At 33.7% G+C, this 20,360-nt stretch overlaps 1 protein-coding gene across 1 annotated transcript in view; it reads left to right on the top strand.

The window, feature by feature from the left end:
* Nkain2 (sodium/potassium transporting ATPase interacting 2) overlaps nucleotides 1-20,360 on the top strand; it is a 441,575-nt gene that overhangs the window by 77,716 nt on the left and 343,499 nt on the right. The window lies entirely within an intron of this gene.

Here is a 20,360-nt window from a genome sequence, read left to right as displayed (position 1 = left end):
CTATTATGTTGTGGATCTGCAGCCCAGGTCAGAAAATCAAGGAATTGCAAAGAATTCACTACTCTACCATGAACATTGGAGGAGAGTTTAATCTAGGCATTCCTTCTCAAGCAGGGACATGAGTGCTGTCATGCGATTGTCAATTCACAGTTGTACAGTGTTTTTTGTTCCATAACCAGGGTGTTCAGATGTATGATATTATAGATCCTCATGGTATAAATATGAGCATGTTAAATCTTAGTTGGTGCTGAATATTTTTACAGAGTTCTATTTATAATTGTAAAGTTTAAACGAACCACTGAGAACTTCAGTATATAGAATTCCAGAATTCTGATAAACTATTGTGTGGAAAAATGAAGAAGTGATTGATGTTCAGATTAAGATGGAGGTGAAATAAACTGACTGTGCTGCCAACCTCAATGACCACCACCAGCAGTGTTACTGGTCCACTTGGTAGAAACACTGAATCATATTCCCAGATTTGTCCTCATAGTTACATCTTGGGGGGAGGTCTTTCTGGAATGCCTTCTCCCTCAAACAAACAAACCACCAGTCCCAGATCTGTCCCAAATGTGCGGATTTTCCTTGTGCATGAAGCTAATGTAGGAATCATCTTCTATGTAGTTTTGCTTTCATGGCCCCTCACAACACACTGTGAAATTTTAAACCCCTAAACAAGGCATTTCATTTGTCTCTGCATCCATAGTTGGGTGCAGAGTAAGTAAACTTGTAAAATGTTTTTTAAGAAGGAAAAGCAAGCTGGCAGGGGAGTCTATATTAGTTGAACAGACTTCCTTTGGTACTAATCTGGTCTGTCCTCCATATCAACCCCTGACACTAACCATTCTTACTTAGAAGACAGCATTATTGAATTTAGGACTATTCAACTAGACTGGGCAACTTTTTCCTGGCCTGTTAAAAAAAAAGCACCTAATTATATTCCATAACTATACACTTTTTCTTTTCTTGTGTAGAAATCTCTAGAGAATAGAAAGCCAATGGGTTATCTTTCAAAGAAGAGAAAATTTGTATTTGGTTCAATCTCACTGGTATTTTTATGGTCATAATAATGCTTTTCGAGGGGCAGTATTCCTCAGCTACAGGACAGAACTTGTCTCATTTTCTATCACCAGCCCCTATGACTTCATATAGAATTCCAGGATTCTGATAAACTGTCATGTGGAAAAATGATAAAGTGATTTATGCTCAATTTTGCTGGAAGGGAGAAATGCAAGGGCTGTCAGTCTGGGTCTTGAGAACAAATGAGTTACAGTTCATGAGGCAGCTCAATAAGGCTATCATTTCCCATCAGCTCCCATCACTGACAGCCAAGATTTACTAGCTGGGGAAGAGGGAGGGGTAGATTTGGTGCCAGGTGAATCGGCACTCTTATTCTATCAACCAGGCTCATATAGACAAGAGGCTACCATGAATATTTGATAGAAGCCTCTTCCCAGAAATGCTTGTGAAATGTAGCAGTACTTTTCTTCCATTTGCTAGGAGCCTCTTCACTCTATCCACGTGCACCTCTTTGAAAAATGACCACTTGTAAACCACAAAGGCATTTGGGATTCTTTTGTTTTTGCTGCTCCAGCTGGTAGCGAGTTCCTCTTGGCAATCTGGGCATGCAGTGTACTAATTCATTCTCTTCCATCCTCATAGGATGAAGTGAAAAATCCCTCATCTGCTGAGGTCCTCTATACATTACATCTGTCGTTATCCATCTGACACAGTGGCAGTGAGCATACAGCCTTCCAGCCCCCAATGTGCTCAGAGAAAACAGACTTTGATCTATTGCATTTGCTGTGTTCTCCAGTTAAACAAAAGGTGAAGAGGTGGGGATGGACTCAGATGAAGCCTAAAAATCACTCTTGTTGATTTTCTTTGAAATAGAAAAATATGGCTTTGTAAATTCTGAAATATGATATGCTGCTTTTCCTTGAGACACTTGTTTCTGTAGGAAAGGCTCTTTGGGGGTCACACTTCAGTATATTTCATAGGAATTGGATTTTTTTCTAAAAAGAAATCACATTTAACATTTGCTCCTTTGAACCAGGGAAATGTTTGTCTAAATATCTGGTGAGAAGATTAGTATTTATTCTACTATATTCACAATCATCTGTAGATAATTCAAATACAACTGATATATTTAATTCTTTCCTAAACTCTAATCGTTATCAATGAGTTCCAAAAGGTAGTAATAAGTGTTCTGTGAACATGTGGAAAATTTAGGCCATGTCATAAGGAAGACACTTTTGAGCTGCTGGATATTTTGTTTGTTTTTGTACTGGAACTACATAGGCAGATTGCTTCATTGAATCATAAAACTTTAATTTCTCATAAAGAATTTTCCAAACACTCAGTATAATGAGATATGGAACAAAAATATGTTCCTTATATGTGAATATAACACCAGTGATTGACCACCAGTGATTTTGGCACTTTGAGTTAATTTAATCTGTTAGCAGTATAGGTCTGAGTTTGCCTGAGCCATGTCCTCAGATGAAACAATGTTGAGTCGTGAGTTTGCTCGTAGAATTAAGTATACAAAAGAAAGGAAGAGAATTTGAAGCTAAGGCCATGACATTTTTCAGTTTTAATTTGATTACCCACTCATTCAGCAAATATTTAGCATAATTGATATTGCACATATGTAGATACTGGTCTTGCTATGCTGAAGAGAGTAACTTACAAGCTAATCAGGAGAATAAATTATCATGAAGAGTTTCAGAAAGTCACAAATATTTTAGAGAACTAAATAGAGTGAGATAAAAGAATATGACTACTTATTGACTAGTTTGAAAGTTGGATTTTCAGCTGAAATTTGAATGACTAGAAGGCATACAGCAACTAAATATCTCAAGGAGGAGCACTCCCAGTACAACATCCCTAGAAAGGGAACTGATTAGCATGTTTGGGAAGTCAAAAGAGAGTCAGAGGCCAGACCATAGAGGTCTTGGTAAATCATTAAGTTTGTCTAGAACACTAGACCTCACAGTACCCTTTCTGGACCCAGGAAGTCAGATCTTCTTAAAAAGTTTCTATTAGAGATGAAAGGAAATGTGCCATTGATGATATTCTTAACAACCATCTTGGCTAATGTTAAGGGAAGATTTATTATAAACCAAACATGGTACTAAGTGCTTAATGTATATTAAATCTTATGGTCCTCACAACAAATATAGAATGTGTTTTATAAATAACACCATTAAACATAAGTAAACATAGTGACAAGGTTTATATGTACTTCCCACAACTTATCAGGCAGTAAGTGTAGGAGCCAGGAGGTGTCTTGTTCCAGAGCCTGTGTCCATATAGGGAGACTTGTCACAGTGGAAATAGACTTAGAGAAAAGGGTTCTTGGTATTTTTTCTGAGCCCTCTGTGTACAACCTATGCCATAGAATCAAATAACAACAAAGCATAATATGTTTCTCAAATTCTTCTTTCTTAATTAATTCTTTAAACTAAAAAATCTCAAAGCCTAACAATCTCTAGACCAGAAAGATCTAGCATTATTTGTTAATTGGAAACAAATTTTCAGATATACAAATTCTAAAATAAAAATTAGAAATAAGTAATTTCTTCATAATTTTTCAATTGAAAATCCCCCACTGTAAAATGCTCAGTGGAAGAAATACTAAATTTGATCCCTTTTAAAAGCTTAACTAGCCATAATATCAAGTCTTAAGTTATAGGAACTAAACTAACAGACTTTTGTTGTTAATTCATGTACTTCTGCATTTCTGCTCTAACTAAAATATTTTGTGCCTTAAATTCTTTCATTTGGTAGAGTGATGAAATAATATGCAGAATATTGTTAGTATTTATAATCAATATGCATTCTTGACAAAATTTTGTTCCTTAAAACTAGTGTAGGTAGAGTGTGAGGCACTGGGTTCAATTCCCAGCATGCACACACACACATACACACACACAAAAAAAAAAAAACAGTGTTTTTCTAATAAATTCATCTTTTTGATGATTAATTCCTCCCAGTCAATTCCTCTAAATTCCAAATGAGAGACCAAAATTCACAAATGTCTCTTCCTCTATCATGAGGCTATCACAAAACACCATTTTATTTAGTTATGAAGTTCAGTACTGATCTATTTCATAATAATCAATATATAAGAATAAAAAAGGACCTCAAGTTTTAGTCCATTCATATAAGCATATGCATATTTGGGGAACATAGAAGCATATCTTAATAAAACTTTTCCTCCCCAGAATTGAAATCTACTGGAAATAAAATCGCTCTTGGCTCCTCTCCCCACAGTCCATACCTGTCCTAGAAGAAATCCCCTGGCCTCTGCACTTAGGGCATATCCAGAATCCCACCTATCTTCTCACCTCCACACTGCTCCAGGCTACCATTTTCTCCACCCTGGCATCTACTGGATCCTGCTTTCATTCCCAGCAGAGCAGACAGAGTGCCCAGCTTGTCACTTCTACGCTGAACACCCCCAAAGGTTTTCCCCTTCCTGCAGACAAATTCGGCAGCGGCTCTAAGGTTCTCCTGTGTGGTCTTAGCTCCCCTTCTCTCTTCTCCCTTCTCACCTTTTTTACTTTTCTTTTAGACTCACTGGCTTCCAACACTGCAGGCATATGTTGTCACAGGGCCATTCCATGACTGTTCCCATTCCTTGAAATAGCTGTCCTCTATGGCATATGTGTGACTTCCCAAGCCAAATGCCTTTCTGTGAATCTTAACCATACATTTTCAAATTATAGGTCCTCACACTTACATTCCCAATCTAGGTGCTCTATTTTTCCATAGTACTTAGCAAGTTATATCATATTGTGTAAGCACAGTAGTCCCCTCTTATTTTTGCTCTATATACCATGGTTTTCCTGAACATATGCACTAACTATTAAACTATTAATAACTATTAATAACTATTAAATATTTTTAAACTATTAAATATGAAAGCTAGGTGTTGCTCAGGTATTTAGGACAAAATTTTCTCTTCTGGATTTTTCAAGTATGCCATGATATATCTTTATCTGTACGTCAGTCTACTGTGCACTAATGTATTAAGTTGAATTTATAAATCACTAGGCTCAGTAAGAGATTAACAATGATAAGTAATAATAAAATAGAACAATTAAAACAATAATGTCATAATAAAATTGATGTGAACTTGAGCTCTCTATTTATTTCTGGAATTTTCCACTTAATATTTTCAGATCATGGTTAATAATGTGTAATTAAAACAGCAGAAAGTAAAACCAACATAAGAGGAAACTGCTATACATTAAAAAATCCTGATGAATAAAATTAAAATGCAGGGCTCCCTCTCTTTCCCTGATCATCCTCCCTGCCCAGCCTTTCACAGCTGAACTAGTGACCATTTCTCACAATTTCTTACTCTTTACTTTGCTCTCATGCAGGATACAGCCCTTCCATGCCTCCACACATTTCTTGATGATATCACCAATGGCTTCACTGCCACTAACTAAATGACAGCTCTTTTAGTTCCAGGCTCACTAGTTATGTCAGCACTATTCAACACAAAGTCCCACACCCTCCTTCTTGAAACATTTTCTTTCCTTGTCTTCTGGGGCACAACAGCCATCTGTTTTTCCTCTGTGACTATTTCTCCAATGTCTCTTTTTATAAATGTATTTTTCATTACCCAGCTGCTAAATGCTGGAGTTAGTAAAATCTTGTTCCTGAGCTATCTTCATTTTTATGCTATCTATGTTATCTCACTCATATGTGGAGCTTGAATTGCCATTTAATAATCTACTCAGATGATTCCCAAAACTATGTTAAGCATAAACTTCTCTGAACCCCAGATTTATATATGTGATATTTTATTGGAAATCTATTCTTAAATGGCTAATGGGTATCTCCAAAGTGAAAGTGTTAAACAGTTGTTGTTGTTTTTTTTTTAATTTTCACATATACATTTCCCTCTAAAGAAACCTAAAGGGAAGTTTCATGATCCAAACTTGACCTTGAATCATCTTCTATCAATTGATCATAAGGGATGTCACTTTTATACAGCAATATGAACTGAGAGGCACTAGTGCAATAGTGGTGGATAACTTGGGGATCTAGAACACTTGGTTTTAACACTTGATCTTGCTTAAGGCCAATCCCTGAAGCACCACTTCCATCTTACACTGATTGTTACAGGGTCTGCTTGAATGTATAACTTAGAAGTTCTGGTGGACACCAGATTATGATGAGTAGTTTTTATTGCATAGGTAATTTATGTCCTATCTTTAGGCAGTTTATCTCCAGTAAGTTCCACTAGCATGCCAGGGGCTCTATTTTGACATGGTTTTGCAGATGGTCTGGCTTTACTCCCACAGGCTCTAAGCACTGATGTTTTGATTCTTTTGAACTTTTTCATAAATTACAACTGGGCTTTCTCACCACAGATATTTATAATGTCTGGCCCAAGGGTAAGGGCCACTAATACCACTGCCTAGTTCTCTTCTAGGCACCACTCAAAGATGGCAACCATGGCAACCCTTCCTGCCTTGTGGTAAATGGGGTTGATTCTCAAGAACAGAACATGCTATTTCCAGAAGATGATAAAGCTATAAGCTCTCATTCTCCCTTCATAGAGATATTGACAGTTGCAAGATATAATGATTTTCCTTTCCATTAAGAGAATATCCTTTATCTCAGAGACCATTATATTCCTACAAACTTCAATTTTGTGTTGGGCTCTTCAATATTGATAAGTGTTTTTTCCTGTCCTCTCATGCATCCCCAAGCTTCCAGTATATTTGCTATGTTGGCTAATATATTTCCACTAACATTCTATTAATATGATTCTTTCAGTTTGGGAAGCCAATATGATATTCTGTGAAATGTTTAGCCAATCCATGTCCTTTCAGACTTTATTTTGATGGAAGGAGAAAGAATTCATATACATAAAATAATGGAGCAATGTGATAGATAGATAGATAGATAGATATGCTATTTTTATTCTAATTTCTTACTGGAACATAAAAGAAAGCATGCAATATTCCAGAGGCAGTGCTTGTCTATTCTAGCAAAGACACCATACCTGGATGGTGGCCACAATTAGGACTAACTACCACTTGAGTTTACATTAGTTTATGATTGTTCTTCAACATTCCTTTGACTTTGACATAATCCAAAGTTATGAATCATATGGGGTTAGGTGAAACCCTCAGAAAGGTGACTTTGATCTGTGCCATTCCCTACAGGGTGTATGAGTGTTTTTAGTCTCTTGACTAGCTTCCATTGAATTTCCTCAACATAGTAGTTCTTAACTCACATATGGGAGTTCTTAACTCACACAAGCATATCAGGACCTTGCCATCTATAAGCATTCATTCCATTTATGCAATTGAGGTTTGGGTAAATGATCACATGAGTCCTCTCCTTACCAGGTGTTCGTAGATGCTTTTTCTCCTCTAAGAATGCTATTTATTTTCTTTTTTATCATTAACTCTAATCTATCCTTTGAATCTTAGTTCAGAGAAACATTTATGACTATGTAAATTCTCACATCCTAAGCTCTTATATGACCTGTAACTCTCCTTTTAGTATATAGCAGAGTTGCAGTTTTATAATCATTTGCAAGATTATTTAACAATATTTATTTACCTGAGTAAGCCACAAATGCATAAAATGCAGGGAGAAGATTTGAATTTACAGAATCTACCATAGTACCTGGCATGCATTAGATGTTTAAAAATTTTATATAGTTAGTTTGTATAGAAGGAATAAATTAATAAATTATGGGATTTACTAGAATATTCATTAGAAAATTGATAAGAAACCTCAAATTCTACCTTACAGTAGTAGATTGAGGACCCTTAAAACTAAAAACAAAACTAACTTAATTAGTCCCAGGACATGGTATGAATTATGTGGATATTTTGACTGGCTGAATGAATGGTATATAGATTTGAAATATCCCACATATTTTTGCCAGAATTATGTTTAGCTAGCTTGAGCAGCTCAGAACCACTTTAAATACTCACCTGATATAGTTGTTCTGTATTGATTGGTTCACTCACAATATATTTAACCATAGGACACAAATATACAAATATTTTAGAGAAATTGGAGTAACCATGTTGTATAAACTATTAAATTATTCATCAGGTCAGTGAATTTACTTCTGCTCAGTTTTACTTACTCTTTTCTAAAATATAATTCTGTTCTAAGATTAAATATTATATTCTTTTTCTTTCTTTCTTTCTTTTTGGTTCTGAGAATTTAACCCAGAGGCATTTTACCACTTAGCCACATCCCTAACACTTTGGGAATTTGTTTTGAGACAACTTAGCAACACTAAGTTGCTTAGAGCCTTACTAAATTGTTAAGGCTGGCCTCGAATTTGTGACCCTCTTGACTCAGTCCCCTGAGTCACTGAGATTACAAGCATGCATACAGCAAAAATATTATATTCATAAATTAAACCTTTAGTCTATCTACATGAGATATATTTATATTATTTAATATGCTAGAGCATATTTAATATAAGAAACAAATTTGTTTTCTCATAATTTTTGCTTCCCAATAGAATTCCAAATTTGCCAAAAAGTCATAATTTCTCTTGGAGAGAAATGTCTGATTCAACATTTTTTGAAATTAAATAAATTGATTTTTTAAGATATTTCACATTAGAAATGAATCCTATAAATATTTTATAGAAATACTTAAGGATGTATACATACAATTTATAGTAGAGTTATGTGTAAACAAAGACACCAAAAAATTGTAACTCTTCATTAAAAGGAGATATTTAAAAATAAATAGTACATGCCTATCTAGAATATATAGAACAAAATGCAAACTAAAAAAACACTGGGAAAAATATAGTAGATAAATGAATTCCAGCATGGAAAATGCTACATTATATGTCTTCAAGTAAAAGAAGCAAGACACACAGCAATCTTACCTAGAATTGTCCCTTCTGTATGCATAAAACTTTCCAGAAGGATTTGCAAAGAATTCTTAATATATTTCCTATGAAAATGTATTAGGATCTGGAGAAAAAGCATGCAATTCACTTTTTGTTTTGCCATTCCTTACTATTTGAACTTTTATATTGTATGTTTTACTACTCTTATCATAAAAATAACTTAATTTTAAAACTATTTTTATTCTTCTATTGCCTCAGGAAATAAACCTTTTAATAGAAGCACTCCTGTAGTTATTAAAGGATGGAGCTCCTGAGTAGTGTCTAAATTGCTTTTATTTTATGTTTTATTTCTCACTTCATTCAATATCTGGTCTCCTCCGGAAGAATAACTTTTCAAAAGAATCAATAAGATGTCATGACTGATTCAATATTGAAAATGCAACCAAGTTTTTTTTTTTCCCCTCACAACATACTACTGTTAGCTCAGGTTTCAGAGACTCTTGTAACAACCCTGTCTGTGATTAATATCTCATAATTTTTTTGCAATATTAACATGGTATAATAGGTGCTGAAGAAAGCATTGACTGAAAACCAGATATTATTGCCAAGAGTTGGGACATTTAAAATAAAAGAGAGAAGCAAAATTGTTTAAAACATTTAAAGCAAAACAAAACAACACACAGGCACATGAAAAAAAAAAAAAAAACAACTAGAACTGTGCCCATGTTGGCATGTCATCAAAGGGTACTATGTATCTTCTTGCCTGCCTTTGCAAAAACATATATTATATATATATATTTAAAACATTGCCAGTGGGTCAGTTATTGGGCTAATTCAGTCCCTTCTTTTTTAAATTACTTATTATTTATTTATATTATTTTTGTATTTTGATTGGTACATTATAATTATATACAATATGGGGATTCATTGTATCATATTTGTATGCACACATAACATAATTTGATCAATCTCATTCCACAGTAATTTCCCTTCCTCTTGTCTCCTTCCTTTCTTGTCTATGAATTTTACTGATCTCTCATCTATTATAATCATGGGTTGCAAAAGGCATCAAGTAGGAGATTAAAAAATTCTTAGAGGTAAATGAGAACACTAATAGAACATATCAAAATATCTGGGACACTCTGAAGGCAGTACTAAGAGTAAAGTTCATTGCATGGAGTTAATTCCTTAAAAGAAGAAACAGTCAACAAATAAATTACCTAACATTACATCTCAAAGCCCTAGAAAAAGAACAAACCAACACCCAAATTAATAGAAGACAGGAAATAATGAAAATCAGAGATGAAACCAATGAAATTGAAACAAACAAACAAAATTTGAAAAAATTGGCAAAACAAAAAGTTGGTTATTTGAAAAAAATAAATAAAATTGACAAAATGACCCTTAGCCATGCTAATGAAGAGAAGGAGAGAGAAAAATCAAATTACTAACATACATGATGAAAAAGGAAATATCACAACAGACACTACAGAAATACAGAAGATATTTAGAAATTATTTTGAAAACCTGTACTCCAATGAAATAGAAAATATTGAAGGCATCAACAAATCTAGAGTCATATGATTTGCCCAAATTGAATCAGGGTGGCATACACAATTTAAACAGATCAATTTCAAGTGATGAAACAGAAGATGCCATCAGAAGCCTACCAACCAAGAAAAGCCCAGGACTGGATGGATACACAGCTGAGTTCTTGTAGACAAGACTTTTAACAAAGAATTAATACCAATATTCCTCAAATTATTTCATGAAATAGAAAAAGAGGGAGCACTTCCAAACTGATTCTATAAGGCCAGTATCACCCGGATTTCAAAACCAGGCAAAGACACATCAAAGAAAAAAAAAAAAAAAAACTTCAGACTAATATCTCAAATTAATATAACTCAACCCATTCTAATCCATTTATTTTCCTTATAAAAGTTCTCCAGTATCAAAATTAAAGTGTCATTTTGCTTTAGTTTAGGTATATTCAAAATAAAGGTGGAAACCCCTGTACAATATGATTGCTTACTTAATTGCAGAATAACTGCAGTATTGATCTGCTGAACAGCATGCTCTGCCAGTGATACTGCTTACTGGGGCATGGCTGGACCCACACCTTACTTATCACTTTACTCCCATTGTCTTGAAATCTAACATTATTATTTCTTTTGTTTCTCTATATTGCCTCTTTAAGAGGGCTACATACATTAGAAATAATCAACAATGAGAACTGTTTCTAGCATATCATATTACTTTTGAAATTTGTATCCTGTTTGAAATTGGCACAACTCAAGCCTCTACCCAAAGCTGCCTAGTTTTAAAATATGCATGTTTTATAAAATTTTATGAAATGGCAGGAGGTGTCTATACTTGTACTCTTAAAGTAATGGGTCTCTCTCTGATGTTTATTATGTAGGTGGTCATATACATATGCTTTTCATGGCAGGTTTAACTATTGGTGATCTAACATTCAATAATTTTCGATTTATTTTAAACCAAAAATGATACTGCTCACTGAGGAATGATTGGCAAATTCTTGAGTGGATATATTGTCACAAACTATACTGGTAGTGGGTGTGTGCTACTGGTATCTAGTGAATTGACCCTAGGGTGTGGCTGAACATCCTACAATGACAGAACACCCCAACAAAGAATAATCAGATTCAGCATGTCCATATGGACAAGGTTGAGAGGCTGTGGATACTTTGATCTCCCACCACTTACCATGTCTCACGCAGTGCTTGCTCCATGCTAAACCATTCACCATTATTGCTAAAATTTTCTCTTTCTACAGTGTCCTTCTCCTTTGACCATATAGTCAGTCATATTTTAAGGTATTTCCTTCTGAGTGCCTCCACATCAGTACTTACATAGAAATCTGCTGCAAATATTGATGTAGTAATATTAACAAGAAAAAAAAACAACTATCTGTCTATATATCTTAACCATTCAACCTTGGATTCCTTCATGGTTACTGAAACCCTAGTTCCTGGTAGGTGGAAGCTACTCAATATGCTCAATAATTATTGGTTGAATGCTAACTGAATAAATTATTAAATGTGAAAATATATTTGAATTTGCACCTTTATTAATAATTTATTTTAACTGATACACTAAAGCATTAAAAACTGTGTATCCATGGGATACCATGTGATGCATGTGTGTGTGTGTGTGTGTGTGTGTGTGTGTGTGTTTGTGCATACCTTCTGCAATGTTTAAATCAGGTGGAAGATATCTATCTCCTCAAATATGAATTTTGTTTCATGTTTTCCTAGATGAAGGTGAAAATGCCTTCAACCAATTATTCTTGCTATGGATCCAGGTGATTGGCCATTATGAAATTGAGAAGAAATTACCTATTAAAGAAAATAAAATTCCAATCACAACAAAGAAATACTTTGCTTGTGAGTTAAATCAGAACCTGTGCAGTTGCAGGTGTTTTCATTATGCAGAAGATGTAAAATACAGTGATTGAATGGTGCTTTGGTGGCACAGAGATGATACAAGAACAGGTCATAGAATCTTAATTGCCTTCAACTCTTTCAAACATTCTGCCATCCTACAGTCATTTCAGCCTGACTTGTGCTTAATTGCCTTCCATCTCTGCAGGGTACAGCGACTCTGCAAGCTCCTCCAGGACTAAAAGTTTTTAAATGCCAATGAGTTTGTGAAGGTGTAACTGAAACTCATTCACTCCATTCCTCACCCCCGTAGCACATATTAACACTAGAGCCCTCTATTTCCACCAGGCCCTGTGAAGTGCCATCACCCCTTCAAGTGGTTAGGGTGCCCTTTACACTAGAGTAAATTCAGGCATATGATGTGTGAAGTGATATAATGCATTAAGCATGGTCTCTCCAGTTTCTCTAGGTCGTGAATCTATTTTCCATTTCCATTGCCATGCTGTGTACGCTAAATTTGTCAGACAGCCAGTCTGAGTTCATGCTCTCTGCTGCTTGTCAACAGAGTGACACTCACATATCAACTAGTTACCTTGGGCTTTGGTTTCTTTGTCTGTAAAATGAAGCATTGAAATAAATGATCTCTTAAGTGACTCACAGGCCTACCCTCCTTTAATTCTATGATTAATATTCATAAAGAAAATCTCTGTTCACATCTTGAACGTATACATAAGGGTTTGGTCACGGCATGACCCTAGTCCTACTTGATTTATCAGCAACTCATCATCAGATCTTGCTGAGAACAAGGCTAATTTAATGTCCATCCAGATGAAGCTGTACTCAAACAGTGACCAACACAAACAGAGACTTCTTTATTGCCTTTAATAACCAACTAAATATACTTTTCCTTTTTTTGGAAGGAGCTTCCTTCTTCCGGCCCTTTATCTAGACCCAAAAGTCCACATCTGAGGAATATGACTAATCAGGAGACACTGCAACCGCTTACCTAGCTGTCTAATACATTTGCCCTCTCTATTAGTCTATTATGAGCTTTGGCTATACCTGCACAGTACAGGGTCAGGAAATTCCATGCTCAGTGAATAGTAAGCTACACCTTTTCTTTATTAAGATGTTTTTAATGCAAAAAGAACATTCCAGTCTGACCTTAGTTAAACAATCAGAGAGAGCAAAAACTAAGCTTCTAGGCCCAGGAACTAACCTCAGGTTAATTTTTTTTAAAAAAGCAAATGCCTTCTAATTGCCCTTGGTATAGTGGGTAGAGTTCATGGTCTGAATTTGAAACATCAATCCTTGTCCCTACCTGCTTTGATGACTGTACAAACAAAAAGACATTTGGCCTTAATTGATGATTTATGCCTACACTCATATCTAGTCAAAGCTCCCTGGTATATAACTACTACTTTTGAGGAGGAAGGAATTATTAATTAAATGACACATTAAGTGAAAAATAGATATGTTTTAATGAATATACTCTATCATTTTAAAGGCAACAATGCAAATGTTTAAGGGATTCTCTAATAAATATTTTTTATATTTCTTTAAGTATCATCCAAGACTTCATTTTAATAAGACATGTTCAAGTATTTTAAGTAATAATTTCTTTTGATGAAATAGTTATCTGCCTAAAGTGTGCTTTCAATATTTTTTTCATAACAATAATGATTTAATCTGACTTCACTATTTTGATGTTTTTGTAATGACTGCATTTTGGGAAAGAGCTATTTGAGAAATAAAGCAATTTCAAGCAGGAAGCAGCAGGCGTCCTTAGGTGTGGACAATGCACACCAGCCTGAGCCCAGGACACTTTTCACCTGTAACTAGTAAATACTTTGTAAGTGGAAGCAATAGAGAACTGTGACCCATTCTTACATGTCGCCAAAAATAGAGAAGTGACAAGACCATAGATTGAAAAGTCAAAATGTCATCTTTCAAGTCAGAGAAAGGATGCACACAAATTAGTTCTGAAGAAACTCAAGTGTTGTGTTGCTAGAAAAATTTTATCTATACTTAGGTCTATGTGCAATTTATACCTCAATATGAAGAAAGATTTACACACATGCACACATACACGTACATTCATGCACATACAAACTTACACATTAAATTTCACATTTATAAATCACTAGGAAATTTTATTGAGGATATTCAAAATGAGGTAACTCTAATAGCTAATGGCATAGTCCTGATAGTTTTTGTGACCAAATATGTAAACTGTAGATCATTTCAAGCAATGCTGGTTAGTTTTGAAATGTAAATTTTCTGTAAGGGTCAGATTGATGATATGACTATCACCTTTTGGTTAGAATTTTTATTTGATTTGTTTGTTACCCAATATAGCCACACTAAAGTAATTTAAATTGAATAAATTTAGCTTTAAATGAATTCAGAATGAGTAAATGAAATAAGGTTAGACCTGTGAGTCACTTAAGAGATCATTTATTTCAATGCCCAATATTCTCCAGAATGAATCTTTAGCTTGCAATGCTAATTTTGGATTTTCTTATTGTAACTGAAAGGGACATTTGCATCTTCAAGTGGAAAAAAAAACTAATGCATTTCCCAATATCAATTGCATAGTCAGTTTTAATTATTTTCTACCTTTCATATTTATTCCCATTATCATATCTCTCAAAATATGACATAGGGTTTATGACACACAAAACAAACTAGTTAGAAGGGTACCTAGTATTAATAGAATTAATTTCTCTTCCAATTTTCTTTTCTATTTCAACATATATCACATGGAAAGCCTTGGACTATATGTGTGTGATTATGTATAAATATATATTTATATATTCTATATAAATATATTTATTTATTTATATTTTAATATGTTTTCTAAGTGTTAGAAGCAAGTCATTTTCTATTCTTAAAATGTTAACTATCTTAATCTAAAACTTCTTTCTTGTGTGATGTACAATAAAAGATAACCAAAGTTTCATAATTGGACATATTATTATGAATATTTGTAATCCACATCAACACTTCCATCTGAAAAGACATTTTTTGAAGAATACAAATCTGCAGTTATAATTTTAACTCTAATTTTATAAGAATGATTACTAGTTTTGCACCAAAAATAGAGTCTCACAATGGAAAGAAGATGATGAGATATTTCCATTTAATAGACTACATATCTTGATAAGAGTACTAATCAATTCTAAGGTTGAATAAACATTTAAAGTAATGAAAATACCAAGTTATTAATTTACTCTTCACATTTGAACCTAAGGTTGCTAGATAATTGAATATGTTTTTGCTAAGCATAATTTTAATTTAAGTTAATTTTGACCCAAATAACTTCATATTTCTATTTAAGTAAGAGGCTTTTTATTTTGTTTGCTTGTTCAAATTTCACCATTTGGTTTCCATCGTATAGTTTAGAAATTAAAACATATATAATTCAAATTGCTTAAAGTCTGTAAACCTGTTACCTAGGAAGATAATGTAAAAGTCAGTAATAATGCATAAAAACTACTTAACCCAGCTATGCAGGAATGCATAAAAAATAACTAAAATGCATCAATGAAATCAGAAATGGAAAGAACCAGTTAAAATAATGGAACCTTTTTAGCCCAGGCACACTTTCTGTAAAGTAATTTTATCATGATTATTCTAGGTCCCTCCACATGAAATCACTTATCTATATTCATTGAAAGAAAAGCCAACTGCATTATCTGTAGGGCCCTAGTGGATTCATATTTATTTTTCCATTTTATTTTAGACCCATTGATTTCTGTTCCCTGCAGTGCTCTTTTTTAACATCATACCACAACAGATATTTAAAATGCAACATTATGATGCAATGAATTCACCATTTGCCTTTAAAACTCATGAATTCAAATAATTGTATTCCTTCAAAAGAACTATTATTTCATTTAGCTCTATAAACTCTGTGGTTGATTAATGGAAGCTCTAAGTCTGTAATTTCTGAAGACTGGTCAGGCCCTATCTGGAGTGTAGCTTGCATTTCTTGATTTCCCATTTTCAGATTGAGTTCATACTGCTACTAGAATAAGGGGGTAGGTAAAGAATTATGGTACAGAAAAACATAACTCATAGAGGATTACAAAGGAGAGTGCATATGTACAACTTGTAAGCAATGTCAGCAAAGGGAGCATTACATTTCTTCAAATATCTGAGAGGGTACCATGGAGAAGAGTGAACAGATTTGTTACTTTACACATGGCCAACACCTTAAGTCACCAAATAAATATGGATCCTTATAATAATGAACTTTCTATAATGATAAACTTTCAATAAGAAGAGTGCTACATGGGAAGGGATGAATTCTTATTCTGAATTTTTATCTTCCATGGACACAATTAAGAAAAATTCCTTGGTGAAGTCTTAAAATCTCTTCTAAACCTTAATTTTATATATCTGGAATTTTATTGAAATAAAAGTGTTGTGTTCTGATTGGTCCTTCTTATCAGCCTCGCTTTAAGTAGTTCTACAATGTAAATAACATGGGGTGGGTTTAGCCCATGGGGTATGAAAGAAAATCCATTGGGATTGAGTAAGAAAACATTGGAACACCTATTGAGGTTACTTTATCTGCTTTTCTATTTTCACACATTTTGATGATCAATATGTTAGTACAGTTATATATAATTATGATTTATGAACAAATATATAAAATTGATAAATATAAAAAAACAAAGTCTTTTATTGATAGGAATATGAAATGGGAAAAAAATTGGGACCAGTGACATGAGGATATTGAATAAAGTTAATTTAAAATAACTGTAATGGAATTTTTTTACCGATGATAGAGTACAACTCAAGACTTAACTTTTAAATTTTTATATGTTTGAAATTCATGCCAATAAGCCTGTTCTGGGAATAAAAATTGAAAGCATACCAAAAAAATAGGACTTGTTAGCCATATTAATGTTAACAATTTTATACATCATCAGAAAATTAATTGTATATGCAAATTGGAATACAGTAATAGTGGCATCACAGATAAAGCCCTACCCTCTCACACCTAAGGTCATTTGACATCTAACCCAAGGTTTTAACCAGTATTCGTTTAGTGGCTTAGGGTTATTACCTGCTAAGCAGTAGTTCTCCATTAGAATGAATATGTAGCACATAATTTATCACAATTATACTTAATTGGATATCTTAGTCTCTGTTCAGCGGATGCCAAGAATGAATAAAGAATGGACAGCAATTTTCATCCCAGTACCCCAAAAGGACAGTTTTAGGTCATTTCTAGCCAGGTTCTCTGATGGATGTAGCCTAATTTCACTCTACAGTACTCAAACAGAGGGCACCCATATCTAACAATGCCACATTTTATTTTGTCTTCTTAAGAATTATTTACTTACCTTTTTTTTCTTACCCCAGCTTCCTGCTCCTTTACCCTTCTCCAGTATTTTCTCCCTCTCCATTCCTCTCTCCCAGCCTTTCAATCTCACCCGCACCTAGTTTCTGATGTCAATAAGGAGAGTCCAATCCAGAAATGAATATGAGGAGAAATAGGACTATAACTGGCATAATAAACAATCTGCATGAATAAATGTCCCTCTTGCTCTTATACTGGAATATGAAACTTTTTTTTATGATTAGGATAAAAAAAGTGAGGAAACAATTCTACCTAAATGTTTCAAAAATATCCTTTTCAATAGTCACCATTCTTCATCTGGAGGCTATTAAAAGAGGAAAACAATCATTTTTAGTTCAGAATATTGAGAGCTATTGTCAAGAGCTGTCAGGAGTACTGTGATCTATAGTGCAAATGATGCCGAAACTGTGTCATCTCTGTGATCACGAGTGTTTCTAGAGTACTTAAAATCAAGCAAAAAACAATAAAGCAAATCATTGGATGAATGCTATGGATTTTCCTCACCCACGGGGAGACTGAATGTTTAAAGTCACCCATTGATTAACAGATCTAACTCCATCATACTTAAAGAAAGTGTTGATTTACTTTCTGGCTTATATAAGACAAAATACCAACACCAAGTGTATAAAAGAAATGTTGTTAGGAATAAACTGGGGAGGGAGACAAAATAATTTTAAACTAGAAAATCTGGATGAAAGTTATGCACTAAATATGCTGCCTAGTGGCTATAGAAAAGAGTGTTCCTAAATAAGCATGAAGAGTACCAAAGGGTTATGTTGAAGTACGTCATTTTAAAATTTTTCTTGTGTTACACTCTACTGTGGCATAAAACTAGACTACATTGACACTGGTGTTTACCACGGATGTGATTACATTAAAGGGATTTTCTTCTTGCAGTTTTCATTATAAAAGTAATTTTTATTCATTTGAGACCTTACTTTAGCCTTAAATTCTTTGACAGTAATATAAATAAAATTATAGAGTGAAAAGTGAATAGCACATACAATATATTACACACAGGTATTATTGCCAGTGTCTGGCTTTCCTGTGCTTGTGCTTTAAAATGTAAACCTATAAAAATCTTGATTTAATTTAGAAATGATTTTTTTTTATATCTTGAAGTGAATGACAAGAGGTAGGTAAGCAAAGAGCCCTGATTTCTGCTATAGCTTAAAAGCTTCGAATCCATTGACTAAATGGACTTCACTAAAATGAATGGTCTCTTTTTTAAAACTGAAAGTCTTATGAATGGTGATAAATTTTTCTTTTTAGTGAAAATCAGGGTAGTAAGGATCTTATTTTCAGAAAATGTGCTTTGATAATGATTGAGTTATAGCTATTGAGTGGTTCTTCTGATAGGATTTGTGAGCATATGTGTGGAATTGGGAGGATAGTGTCTTATCATCAGCTAGAATGTCTACCACAGAATCAGAACTGTATTACCACACAGCTTCTTTCAGGTTGATGTAATATGATTGACTTTCTTTAACAATTAAAAAAAAGGTGTTTTCTTTAGTTAATGGATGCTGCATTAAAGAATCTCTATAAAGACAAGCACCCAGCCTCAGCAATGTTAAAACTAAAGGTAGTGTCAAAGCAACTGATGTTTACCAGAAGAAAAGAATGAAACATAAGTAATCAAATTTAGTCTATGTATTAATTTACATACCTGTAATTAAAGCATTTACAATCAGCACTACTATTGAGTGTGTTGAAATGAGGTTCATAAAGTTTTACACTTTAGCTCTCCAGGTTACTCATTTGTGTCTGAAATGTGCATATGATAGTCATGGTAGACATCAATTTGAAAATACTAGTGGTCACTGAAATGATGTCAAAGTCACAAATGAAGTGAATGGGCTTCACAAAGTGAAGCAAATGGGCTTCACCTTCAGCCCAGGTTGCCCAGAACTCACGTGGTTACAGAACTTGTCACTTAAAAGAATTGGAGAGGAAATCCAAAATACAGCTACTGCCAGCTGAAGTGTAAACACATTTAGGAAATACAAATAGTGTTGTTTTGGTTTTTTGAAATTATATTGAGCACTTAGAAAAATAAATAAGTGCGAAATGAATAGTTTATACATCAAAGAAGCCCTGAAAGTTGTGAACAGTGTTCATCAATAGAAAACATCAGTGTAAAAACAACTGCAATGATATTAAAGAAAACACCTCAGTTCCTTGTTAGCATTTTATTATTTTATTTCTTTTAGAAATTATTCATATTTTTAAATTATTAAAGTAAATATATATATATATATATATATATATATATATATATATATATTAAAAATAAAAATACAACAAATAAAATATAGTAAATATTCCCCCTTATTACCTACTCATCCCAGTCCTCAAAGTTAATAAACAAGTTTCTGTGTTATCCTTTGGACATTTGGATATGCTTATAAAAATACATGCAAACACATAAATAACACTAAATAATTTAATAGAAGTTCCTTCAGCCTGATCAGTCCTATGGCTAATAGACTTCTGAGATTGGCCTTGATAATAGAAAAATAAATTACATAAGAGCCCATCTCTCCTACAGTCCAGTCCAATCAGACTCCTCAGGAGAGTCACTACTACTGCTTTAAAGGTAGTTCAACATGGCCTGGGGGTTGGTTGGTGTGGAGACAGTGTAACAAGCAAAGGTAGCCATCAATTCCAGTAACATTATCTTTCCTTTCTAATATATCCATACACTTAAACCCAAACA

The sequence above is a fragment of the Marmota flaviventris genome, chromosome 6 (genome assembly GCF_047511675.1).
Source record: "Marmota flaviventris isolate mMarFla1 chromosome 6, mMarFla1.hap1, whole genome shotgun sequence".
NCBI lineage: Eukaryota > Metazoa > Chordata > Mammalia > Rodentia > Sciuridae > Marmota > Marmota flaviventris.
The sequence above is the reverse complement of the archived record's forward strand: the minus strand, read 5'-3'. Positions and strand labels throughout refer to the sequence as shown.